This window comes from Mastomys coucha, unplaced genomic scaffold, assembly GCF_008632895.1.
Source record: "Mastomys coucha isolate ucsf_1 unplaced genomic scaffold, UCSF_Mcou_1 pScaffold7, whole genome shotgun sequence".
Lineage (NCBI taxonomy): Eukaryota > Metazoa > Chordata > Mammalia > Rodentia > Muridae > Mastomys > Mastomys coucha.
The window spans coordinates 7,896,390-7,918,783 of record NW_022196913.1 but is presented as its reverse complement, the minus strand read 5'-3'; the positions used below and the strand labels follow the sequence as shown (position 1 = coordinate 7,918,783).

General features: G+C 41.2%; 1 pseudogene; it reads left to right on the top strand.

Moving 5' to 3' along the window:
- The first annotated feature begins 5,710 nt into the window (after positions 1-5,710).
- Positions 5,711-7,133, top strand: LOC116082001 (annotated as a pseudogene).
- Positions 7,134-22,394: the final 15,261 nt, after the last annotated feature.

Here is a 22,394-nt window from a genome sequence, read left to right as displayed (position 1 = left end):
TTTAAAAAAAAAAAGTTCAGCTTTTTAAAGATTGACCAAGAATTCCCAGAACAGAATTAAAGTCGTGCAAAAATGGTGTTAATAAAATAAATCCCTGCTAATGAAGGTTCATTTTACATGCTCCTAGAATTCTAAATCAAGTTAAATTCTTTGGGAAAATACCTTTCAGACTTAAACGGTTGTATCCCACACAAAGTGGAGGAGTTGGATATTTAATCAACGTAGCCTATACAAATTGAGTAATTTAGGTACAAAGTAGATGAGAATAGAAGTCTGGTGGAGGAGGTTTAATTATCTGATTTAGCAGAGGAGGTTGATTAAATCTACTAAATCATAGTCTGTTCTCTCTTTGCATCCAAATACAAAGAAACCAGAAGGTTTTGGTGTTTTGTTTTGTTTTGTTTTGTTTTGTTTTTTCTGCTCTGAGAACTCTATCGGTTCCCTATGTGAGACAGAGGTAAGAAGGGAAACAGGCAAGTGCCATTTTGTTGTCACCCATCGTACACACCGCTTTAATAATTCAGAAACTAATTGCCCTCCTGGCTCTAAATACAATTTTAGTAGCTGATCTTCCACATCTTTATGTTTAGCCATGCTCCATCCAGGACCTCTGAAATCTTTCTGTTGAATCTCTCTAACCGGATGTTACTCTCCATAGCAAAGGGAAGAACATTCCTAACACTTGATTTCTCACAATAGGACTAACTTCCTTCCCACCATCCGAGCTATAAAACCAAGTCTTGTCCCTCCTCAACCTTTTAACAGTCAGTGAATCGCTATGCTCTATAAATAGGCATCAAGCTCTTCCCACCCCCCGCCCTAGCCCCTGGCCCTCTGCCCCCTCCTGCATCCCCCTGCCCCTCGCCCCTGCACCCCGTTGACTCCTGTCAACTCATCAATTTACACTATTAGTTCTTACACGGACAAAAAGTGCAGAGGGGATGATGGGATGATTAGTGGTAATTGTCAACTTGACAGAACTTAAGAGTTAGCTGGGAGATGAGCCCTTGGGCATGCCTGTGGTGGATCTGAGAAGACCCATCTTAATTGTGGATGGGAGCATTTCTTGAATTGCTCAATGAGGAGAGACACGCAGCTGAGCGCTTGCTGTCATTCTGATTGCTGACTTGTGACTAGGAGCTTGAAGCTCCTGCCTCCGTGACTTCTCTACCCCATGCACCGATGCACCACAACCTGGCACAGTAAGTGCCTTCTGGTGCCTACCGTCTACATCAGTCTACATCATGGGGCTTTCAATTTACGCCTCATTTCTGAGACTTGCTTTATCCATCTACTCCTTCCTCCCTTCCCTCCCTCTTTTCTTCTTCTTCCTCTCCCACCCCTTTCTTCTCTACCTACCTCTCTTCTGTATCCCAGACTTCGACTTCGATATATCTGTGGCGGACATTAAGTTCGTGATGCCCCAGTTGCTGCCTCCCAAGTGTTGTGATTACAAACATGAGCCATGAGTCCATTCATTTATTTTTCTTGAAAAACAAACAAACAAACACAGTTTATTGTAATAAATCATAGTTCAAGTAATTATCATGTTATAAGACAGAGGTTCCACATTACCTAATCAAGATCAGATTTCCTTTATAATTTTCCCTATTTCCCTTTTGGTCCCTTTGCTTCTGGAACTTCCTCCACTAAGTCATCTTTCTCAGAACTCTCCCCCTTTGGAGGGGCCTGCTTTCCTTACTCCATGACGGAAGCACTTTGAGCTCCTGTGACACCTGTTCTGTGTTCATCTTCTTTGAGGGTTTTACTTGCTGTCTATAAGTTTATTCTCAGAGAATGAGATTAAGCATGAAAAAGGTCTTATGTGTAATGCTTCCTAAAGAAACAATGATCTAAGACGTTTTATTTCCCCCATATATCTTCAGGAAAGCAAATAAATATGTATTTAATAATATATAGAATTTATAATATATAATTTAATAATTTATAATCAATATATTTAATTATATATATGATTTGATGGAACCTAAACCCAGGCATTTAATTTCATATTTAATCATATTCTTCAATTTTCTTCTTATAAGTTGTTTACATTCACTTATATGTTTTGTAAGCATATTATTTTATTAATTAAAACCATTTCTTGACATTTTCACACATGTATTCTAATTACTCCGAACTTTAGTTTTCTGTCTTAGTTATCACGTCTTTGAGTCAGGGAACACACCTTTATTGTAGAGCCCCTGTCACAGAACATTTGTGAGGAGCACTTGTAAAGTCAACTGGAATTCCGGGGAATATTCATTTCTGATGATAGGCTTTCTAAACCAGTGATGATCTCCATTTACCATCTTCTGTAGTATAATCCTCAGATATATTCTGCTAAACATTCTTATCTCCTGGGTGTGTATTGGGCAAACACCTTTTTGTGTTTTTTTAGTTCAGTTGGCATCTCTGAATACTCTTTGGCACTTATTTTTTCTAAGCGGGTTGATTCTTGATATTTAATTACTTTATTCTCAGCCATTCACCAATACTACATCTCTATGAAAGCATCAGCTAAGAAAACTTCAGTATAATATATGGTTTAAATAACAGGTAGGAAGCTATTATCTCTCATCGATCCTAAGAGACTTCTAGGGCTGACTTCAGAATTCTGTCTCTTTAAGGCTGACTTCTAATAGAAACAGCACAAAACACAAGGGATTATAATCTGGGCCCCAAAGAAGTACATATCTGAGATATACATTAATTTGTTTAAATACCCATTGATCTACCCTAGATTCCTCAGTGGGCCAGCATCACATGGACTTGTGCTTACAGAAGATGGGCCGTAAATCAAAGCCAAATCTATGAGGTTTAAGAGTGATCAGAGATCTCATCATTTTTACACTTCTGTAGAGTTTGACTTACTTCAATTATTATTGGTATTATTGTTGTTTTACTGTTATTATTGTTATTATTTGTGTGTCTGTGACTTATTTCAATTTCTATTATTGTTTTTATTACTATTGGTGTGTGACTTCAATTATTATTGTTATTATTATTGGTTTTATAATAATATTATTATTCTTAGTATATGTGCATGTGTGTGTTTGTATGTGTGTGGTGAATGGGAGTGCATACATATGTGTAGGTCAGAGGACAATTTTGTGAAATCAGTGAAGCCATTGTGAAGCCATTTCTCCAGGTCCTGAATTTGTCTTATTTTAAATATAATCACTGATATATTTTAAGTGAGGATGTCACTGGGCGAGGGGGTTTATCTCGTTAGCCAGTTCCAGAGTTGTATGTAAAAGGACTGAGTAGAACTATGCCGGAAATTTTTGGGTTTCATTTATGATAGTTTTTTCAAGTTCATTTGAGAATGTAATTGTTGTTAACAAGTCATCAGCAAACACAATGAAAACCAGCTAGACTTGTTTCCCCAGGAAGAGGAACACTGTCATATTATGCACATACAACACAGCCAGGTTTGCTAAGAAGTCACGGATGCCTGTGTGGTCATAGCAGAGGACAGAGGCAATACAAATCGCCCATGTATTTGAAAGAGAAGACAGGAAAGAACTTAAAAGGGAGAGGCATTTGTTTTCCACTTCTTCATTCTAATCCCAAGTAGAAAGTATTCCTACTGAAATGAACGGGCAATGTGGGCAATTAGAGAGTGTGGAATTTACCCTGTGATTTATTTCCCCTTTGATCTCTGATCATCATGGCCCACAGCAGGTATGAATTTTATTAACTTCATTTGCCATTAGTTCAAGAAGTCGTACATTTTCTCAAAATAAACTTATTTTAAAAACCTGAACGAATGTTTCGAGACTTAAAAATGCAAATTTGTCATAGCTTGGCTGTATTCAGCAAATTCCTAGAATCAATCAACCAAGAACAGAGCAATTCCTATTACTGAAGAGGAAAGTGAAAGCCTGCAAATTGAAAGCAGGATGAAAAAGCAAATGTCAAAGAGGGCTCACAGCATCCACTCCAGCCTCTCGCTTTGTAGGACTGTGGTGTTTTAATGAGTCTGATGCATAAACATAGATAATACTTCATGTAATAGAATTCTAGCTTTCCTTGATATGACATAAGACATCAAAACCTCTAGAAATAAATCTCAATTCTCTGATTATTCTGGATCTGATTAAGTCATGATGATAATAATCTACATGTTATAGTCCTTTCCAGTTCACAAGATGCTCTTATGCACCTTATCATATTTTATGTACACAAATATGCACAACTCCCTAAAACATTAGGGAATGTGCATAATTAATTTCATTTTATAGATTAAAAAATAGGGATAGGGAAATCCCTCAGTCAGTAAAATACTTGCCTTGCAAGCATGAAGATTGGAATTTTATCCCAGAAGCCTGGTGTGGAGGCTTGTAATTCTTGTGCTGAGGAGGCAGACAGGTGAGTTCGGAGGATGACTGTGACTAGTCAGCTAGCCTGCTTGGTGGGATAGAGCCATGGTTCTCAACCTTCCTCACCCTCCACTCTTTTAATACACTTCCTCCTGATGTGATGACCCCCCAACCATAAAATTATTTTTGTTTCTACTTCAGAACTGTAATTTTGCTAGTTATGAGTCATAATATAAATATATGTGTTTCCTGATGGTCTTAGGAGACCCCTGTGAAAAATCATTTGAACCCCAAATGAGCCCACGGGTTAAGAACCATGGAGGTGCAAGGTGTTTAGAGACCCTCTCTCAAAAAAAGGTAGGGTTTGCCTGAGGAATAACTCTGATGCCTAAGGTTGTGTGCTGGCTGGCTTTCATACACATGTGCAACTACACACACACACACACACACACACACACACACACACACACACACGGCCCTGTGTTCAGTGCCTAGCAAGAAACGATGGTGAAGCGGTAAAATTTCCCAGTAGTGGTGGGGATGGTGATAGATAAAACACCATGGAACTTAGTGTTGCTTTTAATGCCATATACACCTTTCCCAGCAACTGGCATGAGCCTGGAAACAGTACCTTTCACTTCTCTGGCTTTATGACTCACAGCTCTCTCTTGAGATCTAAGTTCCCTTCATCCCAAACTTCAGTGTGTTAAAAACTCTTGCTTTTGACAAGAGTTGTGCAAATCCTAGACCAAGCATATAATTTCTTACAGCATGACCTATCAGAGAACCTTTGTTAACTTGTAAGGGGAAAGCAGAAGGAGGGAGAACTATGGTGCCTTGATCTGCTGCATTAAGAATGCACTCAGTACCTGAGACTGCAAATAGCTCTACCTGCTCAGCATTTGTGTGGGCCCAGGAATTGAAAAAGTAATTGAATTGAATTGTGTGGGCCAGGAATTGAAGAGTTCTAATGGTTGTTCTGTCATTTCCAACTTGGTTGAACATGGGCAATACATGTTAGCTCCCTCCGTGTAAGTTTTACATCTATGAAATAGAGATCCCAGGACCATCTAGACAGAATAAATACAACTAAAGCCAGTATTAATGTTAAACATCCAAAGACTGACCATCAGGCATTAAGAGTGCTCCATCCACTGAGACAGGTCAAAGTCTTATTAATTTCCATGGATCATTGGCCAGTGCTTGGATATAAAGTGTAATTGTGTAATATGAATCTCTCCTTGTTGACTGTGGGTTTATAGTGGATGCTCCAGGCAGCCGAGGACATTTCTCTTCCTGCAAGATGTGTGTGTAGTATCTGCTTCCAAAAAGTCACAACCAGGGTAAGGGGCTGTGGGGCCCAGAGGCCGAGCCCTTTGGGGAACATGGCGGCGGACCTAGGACAGATTCCTGATGTGGACATTGATTCGGATGGCGTCTTCAAGTACGTGCTGTGCTGATTCGTCCACTTAGCAGAGCCTTCCGGGGATCCGGCGAGGGAGTGCAAAGAAATCGAGTACCACGGTGAGGGCGGGGCCTTTGCGTCCTTGAGGGCGGGACGAAGGTTGGGGCGGGGCCTTAGCCTAGCAGTTGCTGGTGGCGGGGTTGTGACTGCTACTATATCCTGACTTGTACTAACACATAGCCAGACAGACCTAGAAACGTCGGGGGTTAGGCAGAAAGGAGTGCCATGACCGGGACCTTTTAAATCTCGTCTCTCACTTCGAAAGTGTCTTCTTCCTCCCCTTCATCTTTGTGCCACCGAGGGGGGAGCGGGGGGAGGGGGAGAGGGCTCATCTCCTGGGAAAAAGACCACCAAGAGCTGACGCTTCTGACCCCATATCCAGCCCTAGAGTTCAGTGTGGGGCCAACAAGGGTGACTAGGGCATATCCTGAGGTCACTTTCCCCACCCCAGCGGACATCTATGACAAAATGTCAGGCGAGCTACAAAGGAAAGGCTATGACTGTGATTGCCTAGGCGGCGGGCACATCTCCCTTCAGAGCCAGAACAGGATGATACACTTGTATGGCTACTCTATGGTGAGCTCCAGTCCCCAGGTCTCAGCCAGATTGCAGAGCTCACCTTTGTGAGCCTGCCCGCCCCCCCACCCCCCACACATCACGCCATTCAGGCCACCTGTATATAGGACTCTGAAAGTTGGAGCTACAGAACACTTACTTAAGGGCTGTGTGGCTGTTCCTTCCCCCACATTTCCCAAATGACACGAGGTTGTTGGACTGCCTTGGGCTACCTCCCCTCCTTGTTCCAGATCCTGATGGGTCTGTGTCCTGGCTCTTTAGGGGCCTTTGGAGCCACCAGTGCTGGGGTCAGATTCACAGTCCTGACCATGTCGACCCTTTTTCAAAAAGTCCACTTTGGCTCCTCAAGCATCACCAGTCCTCAGCGTGTGTGTTCCCAGTGTGGTTAGGATGGTAGGATTTGCTTACTTTCTCCAGCGCTATTGCTGTAGCAAAAAACTAGCAAACTGGTGGTCATCCTCTCTCTAGGGTTACTCGGACTAGCCCAGCCCTTTGTTCCAACTGAGAAGATCAAAGCCAAGTATCCCGGTTATGAGGTCACCTGGGCTGATGATGGCTACTGAAGCTCTGGCCCCCAGCAGCTAAGTCAAGTCTCTGCTCTTGCTGGGTTCTATATGAGGGGCTGGCCCTGAGATTTCTTTTTGTACCTTAGGCAACAGGTGGTAACCTGCCAGGCCTTAGAGGCCAGACCAATCTGGTCCATAGGAATTAAAAGTATTGATATGCCTACTAAAAAAAAAAAGAGTCACACCCGTCTTGGTGACACAGAGAAGGTTAGTAGGTCTCAAATGAAAGACAGAAGTCAGTACTAAAGCCAACAACAGAGAGGCAAAAGCTTGGGCACAAGTTGCTAAGTCAAAGGTCTCTGCAGAAGAGCGGGTGTGAAAAGGCAGAGCTTCAGCGGAGATTGTCATCTGACAGCTATCCTGTGAGAGACCCAGATCACATACTTCAAAGGAAGCTCCTCCCACATGCTTGGCTCCTCTCGCCACAGGTAATATAACGAACAGATAGCATGGTATCCGTCAATTTGTCCTAGCTTTAGAGGTGACATAATCTAATGCAAGTGCGTATGATGGTCCTGCCATTACTATCTAATGCCTTCCCCCACCAACAGGATTGCATTTAAGGGGTGATTAAAATGGGATGGGGTATGCGGTGCTTGTCTGAATGTAATCTAACTGCACTATTCATTTAGTGGAGCCTAATTACCAACTCTATAATTACACTACTCAAGAAAATTGTTTTAGTGATGGTTTTATTAGACTAACTTGAGACAATTTCTGTGCCAACATGAGCAGAACAAATGGAATTTAATTTCAAAACAGGGGCAGAAGAAGGTTACCCAGGAGAAGAAAAACCTCACAGGCTGCACAACAGAGTTCAGAATTGCAGTGCAGCAGAGGGCACCGGGCATGAGGAAGGCTCACAGTGGGTGGGGAAGAGCTGGGCATCAAAACCTACTCAGACTAACAGGGGAAGTTTCTAGATGCCAACTCTCAGACTCTGTGGACCTGAAGTGATTCTTTCTTGCATTTTGTATTGGAAACTACTTGCTAGGTATTCCCCAGACTAGCCCCGGCGGCACAACACTGGACCAGCAAAAGCTCATAATCTCTAAACTTTTTAGAGTCCGCCACCTCAAACCATTCCCCAAGTGAGCACATGGCTCTCCCAATTTGACGAGGCAAGTTTGTAGGTGTAGCACGTAGGTTTGTAGGTTTGTAGGTGTAGCTTGTAGTTGCTGGTTAAAGTTTTAGTATCTGTGCTTACCTACAATATACATTCCATAACATTTAAAACCATGTGAACATAGTAATGTAAAGAAGAAAAAAAGACCCCCATTTTGACCATTTTGAGAGGATTTTCTACTCAAATTATAGTGGTTTCTTTTCTAGGCTATAGGCAGGAAAATAACTTCACATTTTAAGTTCAGCCTATAAATAAAGCCTTGTGCAGCAGGCTATGGTGGGGCACACCTTTAATCCCAGCACCGGTTGGGTGGGACAGAGGCAGGAGGATATCTAGCTCTACAGTACTAGGACCAGGACAGCCAGGTCCACACAGAGAACCCTGTCTTAAATACAAAACAGTACAATACAAAACAAACAAAGCACATATGCACAGGGAGTGTTTTAGGCATTTGCACGTATTCTATCACAAGGATGTACATATGGATAGTTAAAAGCTATCTGTGTGTTTCATTGTTGTTATAAGTCTAGACAACCATTTGATAGCTTTTGCACTTAAACATTTTTCCATCATTCACAAAATTAACATCCTTGAATATGAATCTATTTGAAACCTTTTGTAGTGATGGTGTCTACTAATGATGTACTTTGAAATAAGGTCAAGATTAAAAGGGGCATGTGGATTCTTCATTTCCTGGAGACCTTTTTAAAAACACTCACTTTTCTTGCCTTTAGTTATGTGTGTGTGTTTGCGCCTTTGTGTGGAATGCCCATGTGACTGCAGGTACCTGCAGAGCTCACGTGGTCAGATCTCACTGGACATAGAGTTACAGGTGGCTGTCTACAGCCACCCAACATGGCTCCTGTGAACTGAACTTGAATCCTCAGCAAGAGCGTTACTTCTAATTGTGGCTACCCTTTCCTAGGGCTTTATTGGGAATTATGGATCTATTCTCTCTTTCCCCTCCCTGTGCCTCCTACACACACATATGTGTGTGTTCATGTATGTGCATGCACATGTGTTTCATGTATGCACAAACAGAGATCAGAATTCAGAGTCAGACAGCTTCCTCAATAACCTGCTACCTTATTTTTTTTAGTGGAGGAACTTTATATTGCTTAGGATTTTATTTTTATTTTATGTGTATGGATGTTTTGCCAGTTTCAGATGCCCTGGAACTGGAGTGACAGCAGTTGTGAGCTGCCATGTGGGTGCTGGGAATTGAACTTCTATTCATCTCATTAAATAACTGCCCAGTGAGTTCTTTACAGGGCACTTCTATTGCATCATTGGAACTAGCAAGACTAATGCATATGAAATGATGGTGAACCTTGCAGCTAGACCCTAATGGGTTAACTTCTGCCTCTATTTCTAAGCTACCGGAGGATATAGTGTAAATGATTACCTCCCCCTTTGGGGTCATATTCATCCCATTTATAAAATCACATTAATAAGGTCTCCTTCCCCTAATTAACGATTATATGGTATAAGAGATATTGCAGCCCCAACACAAGTGAGAGAAACTGGACAGGGAAAAAGCTTTTCCAGATACACGTGCTAATCCTGGGTTTGCCCTTCATCTACTGGCTGAGACGGCAGCCTGCTTATTTATTTATTTATTTATTTAATTTATTTATTTATAATTTTTCATAATTTTTTTATTCACTTTACATCTCAATTGCATCTCCCTCCTCTCCTCTTAGTCCTGCCCTTACAGATCCCTTGACTGCCCCATAATCCCCTCCTCCCTTCAGAGAAGGGGAAGCCAGGCCTTGGGCACCACCCCACCCCACCCTAGGATATCTAGTTCCAGCAGGCAGCTTGGTTCTTAGGAGAACCAAAATCATCTTTGAGGACTACATCTTTAAAAGTGCATCGGACTTCATTTGGAGAAATTGAGCTTGGGTTCATTCATCTTTGATGAAACACAAAACATCAGGAAAGAAATTGCAGTCCTCCTAAGATGGTATTCATCAGAACAAGCCCCAGCATGGAGGCTGATGCCTGGCATCCTCTTCTCTGTGACAGAGGCCAGAGAATGGGACTCACTCCGGTCACAAAAGTGATGCTCTTATTAAATTTCATCACACATGTTCACGGAGGCTGGAGGAAAGCAGTATCACCTGCCAATGGCAGGTATCTTGCAAACAAATTAGTTATGAGACTTTCAGCATCTGGTCTGGGAATTTTTGCACTCATTTCCTCAGCGGTTTTCTGAACATCTTACAACAAATACCGGCATCCCAAACCAGGAATGGAGATGACACAGGAAAGAAAGCCAGCTCACCGGCATCCTCCCTTTGGTATTCTAGACGCATTTGTTTCATCTACTGTGACATTCATTAAACGCCACGAACAAGAAAACAAAATGAAACAGACCTCTGTCAGGAGCTCAGCGGAGCTGCAGGGTAGCTATCTGCCAAATGCGGAGGAGTTCATTACACCTCAGTTGGATGAAAGAGCTAAGCCTTTCGCCACTTACTGGGCTGGTCCAAGCAAGGGGTTCAAGTTGGGGAAGGCTGGTGCTTTGTTGCAATCAGCTGCCTTAAGAAGCAGGCTGGAACCTGGGAAAGAAGATATTGTAAATAAAGAAAACATCTAATAAAAAAAAATAGGAAAAAAAAAGAGGAAGCATGTTGGAGTGAGGGGGGTCGGAGCCAGAGTGGGCGTGCTCTCGCTGTTGTGGCTGTCTCAACAAAAGGTGTTTGAATAGATCCTGAGGCTGCGGGTGGGGATGGGGCTGTGAACAGGAAGGCTGCTAGGGAAAAGTACTGAAGTCAAAACATGGAGCGGAGTGATGAGAGGGGAGTGTCTGTGGTCCCCATTTCCTGGTCCTTTTCAGAAGCAAACACAGCAGGGGATCTGGGAAGACCTTGGTTGGAGGTGCAGGGTAGAGGACACTGGGCAAGGAATATGGAGTTGTATAAAGGTGTGGCCTCAACGAAGGAGCTAGAGAAAGGACCCAAGGAGCTAAAGGGTTTGCAGCCCCTTAGGAAGAACAACAATATGAATTAACCAGTACCCTCAGAGTTCCCAGGGACTAAATCATCAATCAAAGAGTACACATGGTGGGTGGGAATCATGGCTCAGCTACATATGAAGCAGAGGATTGCTTAGTCTGTCATCAATGGGAAGAGAGGCTCTTGGTCCTGTGAAGGTTTATGCCCCAATGTAGGGGAATGCCAGAGCCAGCAAGTGGGAAAGGGTGGGTTGATGAGCAGGGGGAGGAGGGAGAAACAGGGTTTGTTTTTTGTTTTTGTTTTTGATATGTTTTCTGAGGGGTAACCAGGAGAGAAGATATCATTTGAAATGTAAGTAAAGAAAATATCTAATAATAATAAGAAGAAAAGTTGTGGCCCTCAGAGAGGCCAGAGTCCTTGCACTTTAGACCTTAGGGACTACCGGTGCGCTTCTCATGTACCAAGCCTGGGGTGGAGAGCATCTCTCTCCTCTACCCCTGAAGCTTTGAGGACAGACTTAGACATTTTCTATAGTACTTAAGATTTTGACCTGGAAAGAACCTCAACCTTATTTCCTAGCTGTGTGATTGCCATCAGACTCCTGAAGGCTTCCAGAGGCCAGTTCCCTCCTCCTGTAAATTATGCAGAATAGCTCTTTCCAGACTACTGCAATTACTAAATTAACACGTGCAAAGTGCTTTTGTAAGTTTTCCTACAGAATGTTAATGAGTTTGGCACAAGTAGTAACTCTCTTTGTAGTGTTACGATATTAATGGGTGCATTTTCTTCCTTCCATATCTCCTTTATCTCTTTATTTCATTTCTTCTTTTGCCAATAAAGACAGGCTTCTTATTGTGAGTTAGGACACACACACACACACACACACACACACACACGCATACACACAAACACATAAACAAACACAGAGATACACGTAAGCACAAGCACACAAACACTCACACCACACACACCAAACATACCACATACACACACACACACACACAGAGAAAGAGAGAGAGATACAAAGAGAGACAGAGACAGGAAGAGAGACAGAGAGACAGAGACAGAGAGAGAATGAGCATGCAGAGAAAAATATCCTTAATTTTAGTGACTAAACAGATCTTATTTGTTCATTTCCTTTTAAAAGGCTATTTTTTTTTTAATTATGTGAGTGTAGGATGAAGTGTGTATATGAGTGTGAATGTCGGTGCCTGAGAGACCTGAGGAGGGTGATGAATGCCCTGGCTAAGCTGCACACCCGTGAACCTGCCTCTGCCTGAGTTCTTTCTCAGGTTTCAGCTACATTGATCTGCAGGATATGGGTGGGATATACTTTGAGCCTTCCAGTGGCTTAGGTGGTCAGTGGGCTGAGAAGTGTGTTTCATCCCTAATTGCAGTGACATTGTCACCAAGCAACAGAGCAATATCACTTTGTGTCATCGTTTTCTTACAAGTTCATCACCTTGGAAACAACACCCTCCTATAGGACTAGGAAATAAGCCCTTCTGAGCAGTCAATATTTTACAGATCTGATTTTTTTTCTGCCCCTTTCCATGTACTGTCACGTTCTAAGAGTTCATGATCACCTGAGTGTTATTTCTCTCATTTTAAGTCACATCTGGGAAGAAAACAAAGACATTTATAAAATAAACAGACACCTGACTATTACTATTCAACAGATACAAATCATGCTTGATATTTCCAATGTAATACCAGAGGCTATAGTAATTATCAAAAATGTAGCAGGCAGAACTGTGGTCATGTGGACTGCATACGAATTTTTAGAGGGCAATGAACATCAAGCAGAGGAAACAGGAGGTGGTGCATAATCAATTGTTTGGTCTTGTAGTACGAAACACAACATTAGGAAATTCCTAGTAGACAGAGCTGTGGTGAAAGGGAGACTATTCATAAAGGAGAGAAGGTTTGCAGCACCCCTGGAAGATGTCAAGAAAGGAAAGAAAGATGCATCAGTTAATACTGAGACATTTTTAGTGTAAGTTCCAGTGTAGTGTGGCACTATGTTCTAGTTTTATGGATTGGTCTTAACGAAATGATTAGTTAGAAGTGGAGTGAGCTAAGAATGGAGCCCAAGGGGTGATGTTGATTTTGGAAGGTTTTCCTGTAGAGATTAAAATGATCTCAGCCATTTAATAAGAAGCTAGTGGTGGGACATTTTTAAGCAGTTCTTCATGTTGTGGTGACTCCAAACCATAAACCTATTTTGTTGCTACTTCGTAACTTTGATACTGTTATGAACTGTAATGTAAATATCTGATATATAGGATGTCTGATATGCAACCCCCAAAGTGTTATCAACCCACAGGTTGAGAAACACAACAAGTGGCCTTTTCAATTCTGGAACTTTCTTCAGTTCCAGAATGCAGAACTTTATACTGTGTTCATATTTTAATGGAGACCATTCATTGATTATAGAATAAAGTGGCAATGGGGGCATTGAGCTAGAAACGATAAACCAGGTACCACTTTAGAGGAAAAGGAGAACCAACTGAGAGAAGCCAATGGGATGGTATCACATATGACAGGAAAATAATGTAAAATCAGGTTAGGTGGAGACAGCACCGTGGTCCATATATGCATAGGTCAACATAGTAAGGTTTATCACCTTTTCTTTTAACTCTCTGGGGACGTTCTAGGTCATCCACAGGAGGAGAAAATGGTATGAACTGTTACATATGTGGGGGGTTGGGTCTATAGTAATATTTTTGCAATTTTAGTCATTGATAAATGGAAGTGAACCTCGAACGCCTCCAATCAGGTTTTATCAGGGGACCTATCTACAGGATTGAGCCTTCATGAACCAGCCTAGCAAATGCATAGGGTTGCTTGAGATGTCTGTACCTATTTTCTTCCTTGGCAATACCAAAGTTGAACTAGAAATCAATTCTCATTATGCAGATAGATATGCCATTCATTACAGGCTTCAGATAAGCTGTCTACTGAGGCCTGGAGAAATTTGTTCAGAGTTTCTTGCTGACCCCCACTTCCCTTCAATATCTTTCCCCTTGTATATAAAAAATACCTAGAAATTTGCTATTCTGAGAACAAACTTAATTATTGGGCGATTTTGAGTTAGGTTAAGTTGCGGATAGTTTTTGTTAAAAGTGAAAGTCTATTTTTTTTAAAATGTTTTTCTGTTGTTTTGTTTTTTGAGATAGGGTTTTGCAATATAGTCCTGGATAACCCAGAAATTGCTAGGTGGACCAGGCTGACCTTGAACCCACAGTAGTTTGGCCAGCCTCTGCTGAAATTCAAGGAATGAACCACATGCCCAGCTTTTGTTTGTTTGTTTTGTTTTTGCTATTTTTAGTAATACCAGAACTAATTCTGCTGGGCTGAAGGAAAGAGGTGGGACTTCCAGGTTCCCCCAAGGCAGGCTAAGAGATGCATGAAGGAAAGAGGGTTCGCTATGCTCTGGAAGGAGAAAAGGCCACCAACCATGTGAGATCTAGGGTAGAATGGCCATCGTCACTTCCCTGACTGGGCCTTGCTTGGGTAGCAACTAAAGCTGAGGGCAGATTTAGGGTGGTCAGTTAAGAGGATTATTGGGATGGGCATACTAGTGGAGAGAGATTAGAAGCACCCAGCAATTGAGCCAATAAGGCAAGTTGAAAGTAAGTTAACGTGTGTGTGTGTGTGTGTGTGTGTGTGTGTGTGTGTGTGTGAAGCTGGGCTGGGCAGGTAGTTCCCCTGGAGCTTAAAGAGGGTAGTGAGAACTACATGCTACATTTGTCCAGCAATTGACTTTCCCCTGAGGATCAACTTTCAGAAGGCTTAGATTATTACATACGTCATGTGGCTCTTCTGTCATCTGTGGGATCTGTGGATGCCCGTTTTTGGAAGTTCAAACAGTTTATCAGCTGCTTCACATTCACTTCAGGCCAGGTGTGTGTGTTCAGGCCACTGTCGTGGATGAGGGAGATCTCATATGTGGCCATAGTTCCTAAGGGTTTTGATCCTTTACTGTTTAAGGGAATGAAATGCTGAGTTAGTTAATATTAGAAAAATTATTCAATCAGAGCCATAGCTGCCGGCTGGGCATCACTACTGGGCAGGGAACACCTCCTAGGGAGGTGTGAGCATTTGAAACAGGATTCACAAAACATGGAAACTCAACATTAACTAGACCAACTCCTTGTAGACAGTGCAGAATTATGTTGCCATGTTCCTCCTCAGCTCTAGATTTGGCTCAATTTTAAAATGCTTAAGGGGTAGTGAAATGAATTTGTCAACACCGAGTTGCTGATTTCTAAGTGCTGCTAAGCAGCAGGGGTGGCTTGACCTGCCCAGCTGTCCAGCAGTGGGGCAAAGAGCAAAACTGTAAATATTCAAGGGAACTGATCCCTGGAAAAAACAGCTCATGTGGAGAAGAAAGATATGTAATGAGAATTAGACAGCAAATGCACACTAATACAGCTTAATGGATTCCCTAAATTTCACTGGGCAAGGGTGTCTGTGGCAAAGACCTAATCATGGGTACTTACAACATTTGCTTATAAGTGGCTATTGTATTTTTTTATTTCAATAGCATGTAATTGGTTTTCAGGATGGATTAGTTTGTGCTGTGTGTATGTATTCATGGTCCTGAATGTAAGGACACATGTACCAGTCTAAACATGCAGAGCTCAGAGGATAGAGAACCTTGGGTGTGGGTCCTTACCTTCCCCCTTGATTGAGGCAGGGTCTCATTGATGTCTTTCTGTTTAACACACCAGGCTAGCTAGCCTTCCGACTCCAGAGGACTCTCCTGCCTCCACCTCCCATCTCCTTGTAGGAAGGAGAACATTACAGATGTTTACACTCGTGCCCAGTGTTTTTGAGGGTTCATCAAACACATGTATATTGGAGAGTTTGAATGGAGGAAAGAGAAGGAAGAAATGTTGTAATCATAATATCAAAAAGTGTTTAAAAAGTTAAAAGCATGCAACTCTGGTTGTAGCGATTGTGCCCGCTGACCAACCTCCCAGCCTGGCTTGTTTTGCTTTTCTATCCTAGTGTCTTAGTCAGGGTTTCTATTCCTGCACAAACATCATGGCCAAAAAGCAAGTTGGGGAGGAAAAGGTTTATTTAGCTTACTTCCACATTGTTGTTTATCACAAAGAAAGTCAGGACTGGAATTCAAGCAGGTCAGGAAGCGGGAGCTGATGCAGAGGCCATGGAGAGATGTTCCTTGCTGGCTTGCATCCCCTGGCTTGCTCAGCCTGCTCTCTTATAGAACCCAAGACTTCCAGCCCAGGGATGGCACCACCCACAAGGGACCCTACCCCCATGATCACTAACTGAGAAAATGCCCCACAGCTGGATCTCATGGAGGCACTTCCCCAACTGAAGCTCCCTTCTCTGTGATAACTCCAGCCTGTGTCAAGTTGACACACAAAACCAGCCAGTACACCTAGGCTTCTCCTTTTACCCCATGACCCAATTGTTTCTTGACTAAGTCATTTTCAGTGTTCTAATTTGTTATCACCTGGCACCATTTTTGCCATTTGTTCATATGCCCTGAGTTTTAAAGCATCATGTCTGAGTTCACCACACTTGAAAAAAAATGTATCTGTACACACACACACACACACACACACACCAACACATTGTGTGTAAGGAAAAGAAGAATTCCAAATAAATATAAAGATGGGTATCTATAATCAGTCATTCACTTCATTTCTAATCTTTTTAATTTATTTCAATACCGTTAACTACGATCAAATTGCTTTGACCTGATGATTTTGAATTAATTGATCATCTAATTGAATTGTCTCAAATAATAATATCCTCTCTAAAATCATTAGGGTTTATAGTCTACACATATCCTTTTGGTGATGAACGTTTTTCCTAGCTCAAGTCACCTTCTTCTGATCCTGGGACACATGGGTGATGATGTTTGAGTCACACTTACATCTCTCACCTTTTGGAAGATGTCAACTGCTTGGTATGTCACCAGCTTCCCAACTCCAACTTGACAAAAACACATTCTTCCATACCATTCATTCCACTGAAGAAAACCAAGCAGAAGCTCTGCCTTGGTTGAGGTTTTACTGCTGTGAAGAGGCATCATGACCAAGGCAGCTCTAATAAAGGAAAACATTTCATTGGAGCTGGCTTACCATTTCAGAGGTTTAGTCCATTATCATCATGGCAGAGAGCATGGCAGCATGCAGGCAGACATGGTGCTGGAGAAGGAACTGAGAGTTCTACATCTGAAGGCAGCAGAAGGATACTGTTTGCAGCCCTGGGTGTAGCTTGATCATAGGTGACCTCAAAGCTGACCCCATTGGTGACACACTTTCTCCAGCAAGACCACTCCACTAAGAATACACCCCACACCTGCACTATCTTTTTTTTCATGTGCTTTAAAATGTATAAAATATTATAACAATAAAAATGAGTATTATAAAAGTTGTTTGATATAAAACAGCAATCAATTTAACAGTCTTATGTAGATGCATGTCTATAGATATACTGAAGATGCATATGTTTTTCTCAATATAAATTTTAAATAACTCCAAACATATTAACTGTATATTTCAAAATAATACATCACTACTAATAGTTTCTTAAATGAACATAAATATATAAAGTCTTTTTGTTGGAGTTGGGATACAAAAGGGAAACAAGAATGTGATTTAATTCTATTTACTTAAAATGTGGTTTTAGATGTTGACAAATTCAGATAAATTGAAATCATGTAACTTTTCTCATCATAATGCAATAAAACTTAAAAAAAAAAAAGAATACACTCCAGAATAGAGATAGTCCCTATGTGTCAAACATTCAAACATATGAATCTGAGGGTCATTCCTATTCAAATCACCACAAAGCTCATACCAAACCAATACTGCAGGTTTGTCACTAGTACATTTTAGACAACTTTGCAGTGGTAATTATTTTAACTATTCCTAGTTTGCATTTGATGTTTTGATTTCAGTATACACTCCTCGCTCATGCATAAGCTTGCCATACACTGGTATTCACTGGTTCATTTGTTCTACTGATGCTAACTAAGTACATACTATGACTGATGTGTGTAGGTGATAGACAAACACATATGTATCGATGGGTCTGAGGAAACAGTTCAATAGTGTGGCATGTTTCCCAGGACCTGAGTTTGACTCTCAGCACCTGTATAAAAGCTGGGTTTGATGACACATATCCATGTTCCAATGCTGTCAAGAGGGTATAGAAGAGACAAGAGAATCTTTGGGACTCACTGACCAGTGAATCTAGCCTAATTAGTGTGCATGGCCTCTGTATCTTCCATGTGCACATATATGTCATCATGTATATAGTCTATGCAAATGCACACAAACAAAATTAGGACAAACAAAATCCAAGTAAAGTGTTATTCCTGTTCCCAGGTGCACGTTGGCTAGGAGAGGAACTAACCTTGTATCTAAGACCCATGCCATACATTTCATAGTTTCCAGATAATTGTCCAACACAAGCTTCATAGTTCCAGCCGCTATGCCAGGCATATATAAAATAAAAATAAGCAAACATAATATAAAAATAAGCAAAGCATATTTTTTAAAAAATGCTCATCCAGCCACTTAGCTAGCTGCTTAAAGTCTCTAAGACCCAGCTAGGCACTACACATCTACCACTCCCTAGTGAAGAGCCTGTGTAAGCGTAACATCTGAGACACCTGAAGATAGTACTCCCAGGGTCACCCACATTGTAATATAGTTCCTGGAAATCATTTTTAGTCTGCATCCATTTGAAAGAATCAAATCTATTAACATTTGTGTCTTTTAACTTTTTTTTTGTTTCTTTCTGTTTTGATAAGATTTGTTTTCCTTCCTTCCTTCCTTCCTTCCTTCCTTCCTTCCTTCCTTCCTTCCTTCTTCCTTCCTTCCTCCTTTCTTGGTGATCAAACCTAGGACTTTGAAAGTGTCTGGTGTGTGCTCGCTCTTATAGCTACAGCCCCAGCCTCACCTTTGTCTATTTTTAATGGTCTTTTTTAATAGTGTAAGAGCATATTCTCTGTTCTTTATCATAAACACACGCTTTTGTTTTGTTTTTTTAAGTTACCCTTGTTTCAAATAGAATTCATTTTTGTGGAATATAGGAGCCAGCAGGATTGGTTTGTGTTTAACTCTTTTTCATCTAAACAAATAATCAGTTATCTCAGGACCCTTATTACTTTATTGATCTACAACAAAAAAAGACCCTCCTTTCTTTATTGATCTAAAACACCACGTTTAAAAATTCCAGCTTCTCTTCTAAGGATGGAGTTCTGGATCTAAATTATTTCCCTGTATCCTGTGGCCACAGCAAATCATTTTAGCATTGTCATATTTCGGTGTCTCACAGAGCTATTTCCTCTTTTTCTATTGCATATTTCCTTTTGCTACTCACTTTTCAAAAGAAATCTGCTAGGGTTACACTGGACACGGAGATTGGTTCGGGGTAGCTCTGACTCCACTACTGTACCGAGCTTCCCTTTCTGTGAAGGATTCGTGTATTTTAATATGACAACAGCATCCTCAGACATACTGTTCTCTTCATTTCCTTTGTAACTCTTCTTCCTACTTTAGATGATAGCACAATTCCTGTCTATAGCTTCGTGTAGAATGAATTCAGTTTCAACAACATGAAAATGTATAGACCAGAACTGGTGTCCAGTAATCCTGATAAAGTTGTTTTCCATTTCCTAAGGCCTATAGACCTCAGTTTGGAACATTCCAAGGTCTCCCTCTTTTTCTTTTTAATTTGTTTTGTTGTTGTTGTTGGTTTTTTTGTTTTGTTTTTTGTTTTTGTTTTTGTTTGGTCTGTACTGGCTTTACAACCATTGACCTTATTTATCCTATTGCTTGACAATACCATGCAAGCTAAGAAACCAGGCTATCAAGCCAAATATGTACTTTCAGTCTCTCTTCAGTTGGCTTCATGGCTATGCTAGGCTTTACTCTGCTCTCACTCATACTGCCGTATATTCACTATCTCATCACCCTGACTAACTACTACTGACAGAAACCACGTGGGAGGAAAGGTTCATTTGGACTCGTTGTTTCAGAGAATATACTTCACCACAGAGGGGAAGGCATGGTAGCCACATTGACTCTGTCTGTAGTTGCAGAGGAAGACCAGGAAGAGGAGAGCTTAGACCAGCACCAGTATCAGGTGTAACATTTAAAGTTACAGTGACTTTCATTCCCCAGCTAGGCTCTACATCCCAAAGGTACCACAACTTTCCAAAACAGTTCTGACACCTGGGGAGCAAGTTATTCAAACACAGGAGCTATGTGGGGGCACCACAGCCACACATAATTTCAAACCACAATACCAGGGATTCTCAGGTGAAGGTCTGCTCACATCTTGCCTCGTTTACAGCTTCTTTCTAGGCTTACAGAAAGATTTTTTTTTCTTTTATCCAGGTGTGAAGCATCACAAAATTTTCCTCTATCTCTTTTATAAAAACTTCTGCATTTTATCACTTCAAATTTCTCCAAGATTTTGGTGACTTGCAACTGTATTTTTTAAGCTAAGTCTGTCTCTGTCTCTGTCTCTGTCTGTCTCTCTGTCTCTCTCTGTGTCTGTCTGTCTGTCTGTCTGTCTGTCTGTCTGTCTCTCTCTCTCTCTCTCTCTCCCCTCTCTTTTTAAATTTTGGGCACATAGGTTGTATGTCAGTATTTACTGAACACATACATCACAGAGAAAGTGTTAAACATCTCTTAATACACATCTGACTAAGTCATGTTTGCAGAGCCACACTCCCGCCCCACCCCTCCCCTTCCCATTGGCCTCTCTCTTATCTTGAGAAGTACACCACCCAGTGTCTAGTGCCAGGATACTGGAAGCTGCTGTCACCCTCTGTCCATTTTTCAGTAACCAGCCTCACCCTGAGATTCCTCCTCCGATTCTTCACATTCATACATCTTGCCTTCCTCATGTACACTGTGGTCATTTGTCCTGATAACTCTAATAAGATTCTATTTTTTCCCTTTGTATCTAAGGCAGAACTCTAATCTTCAAATTGTTACTTTGATCCTGGTTTCTCATGACGTAGAGACTCATTTCTCAAGTGTAGTCTCTGCTGGCCATAATATGCTAATGTTCTACTTAATTCAACTTCAAATGTAAATTTTTTTAAAGAGCCCATATCACTTTGATTATAAATCGGAGCTTCACTAGCTCTGGACAATGATGACTTCCAGTCAGACTGCCTGTACTTCCCTACAGGCATCTGGCTGGCTGCCGGTTTGCAAATCACTTTCTTCATATTGTTCTTATTTGTGACACTGGATTGATTCCAATTAAGAGTTTAATAATGAACTCACTAATGATTTAAACAAGTTTATAAGATTAACATGGAACGAGTGATTTAAAGGAAATCCCCATTCATAAATCCCTCGAATTATTAATCTATGCTATTTGTTGCAGAGTATATTAAAAAATAACATTAGAGGGCCAACAAGATGGCTCACTGGGTAAAGATGCTCACTGCCAAAGCAGATGGTTTGAATTTTATCCCCAGAACACAGTGGAAGGGGAGATCAGACTCCCACAAGTTGTTCTCTACCTGCTTGCTCACCTTGGCACATTAGTCCCTCCTACATCAGGCACATACATCCAAACAAAGCAAATAAATATAAGAAAATAATCCAAGAAGGAAGATTATGAAAAGGCTAGAAGTTAGAGGACATAGGCTCAAATCTTGTCTTTACTTGTTCCCTGACTGGACATTCCAGTCATTTCTCATTTACCATATGTCAACTGGAAATGGTGGAGATCACTGAGACCTGTGCAGTAATGCGGAAGCAGGCTCACCAACTCTCGACACATTTAAAGGGATAATGAGATGGCTCAACCATTTAGAACACTAGCTGCTTTTGCAGAGGACCCAGGATCAATTTCCAGCACCACATGGTGGTTCACAACTGTCTGTAACTCCAGTTCTAGGGGATCCAATGTTCTGGCATCTCAGGCACTGGATACATTTCATGTATAGACAGACATGTATGAAGGCAAAACACCTATGCACAAAATGCTTTTTAAAAAGGTAGAGATGTTTTAGAATTCTTAAGAACTAAGTAGTTTTAATCAATTTCTGTAGAAAGTTCATTGTGTCCAGGAATAGAGAACCGTCTCCTAATCAAAAAGTCATTTCTTGAGCTAAACACAGTACTGTGCACCTGTAATCTCAGCACCAAGGAGACAGAAGCAGGAGGGTGGCAATCCTGGAAACCAGGCTGGCCTACTTAGTGGCTTCAAAGCCATCATGAGCTACCAAGTGAGATCCTGGTCCAAAGAATAACAAACAAATGGAAAGTCAATTTTATTTAATTTGAAGATATATTAACATTTTATTTTTCTCAAATTTCATTTGCCTTTCAAATCGTGGGTTCTTTTTTTTTTTTT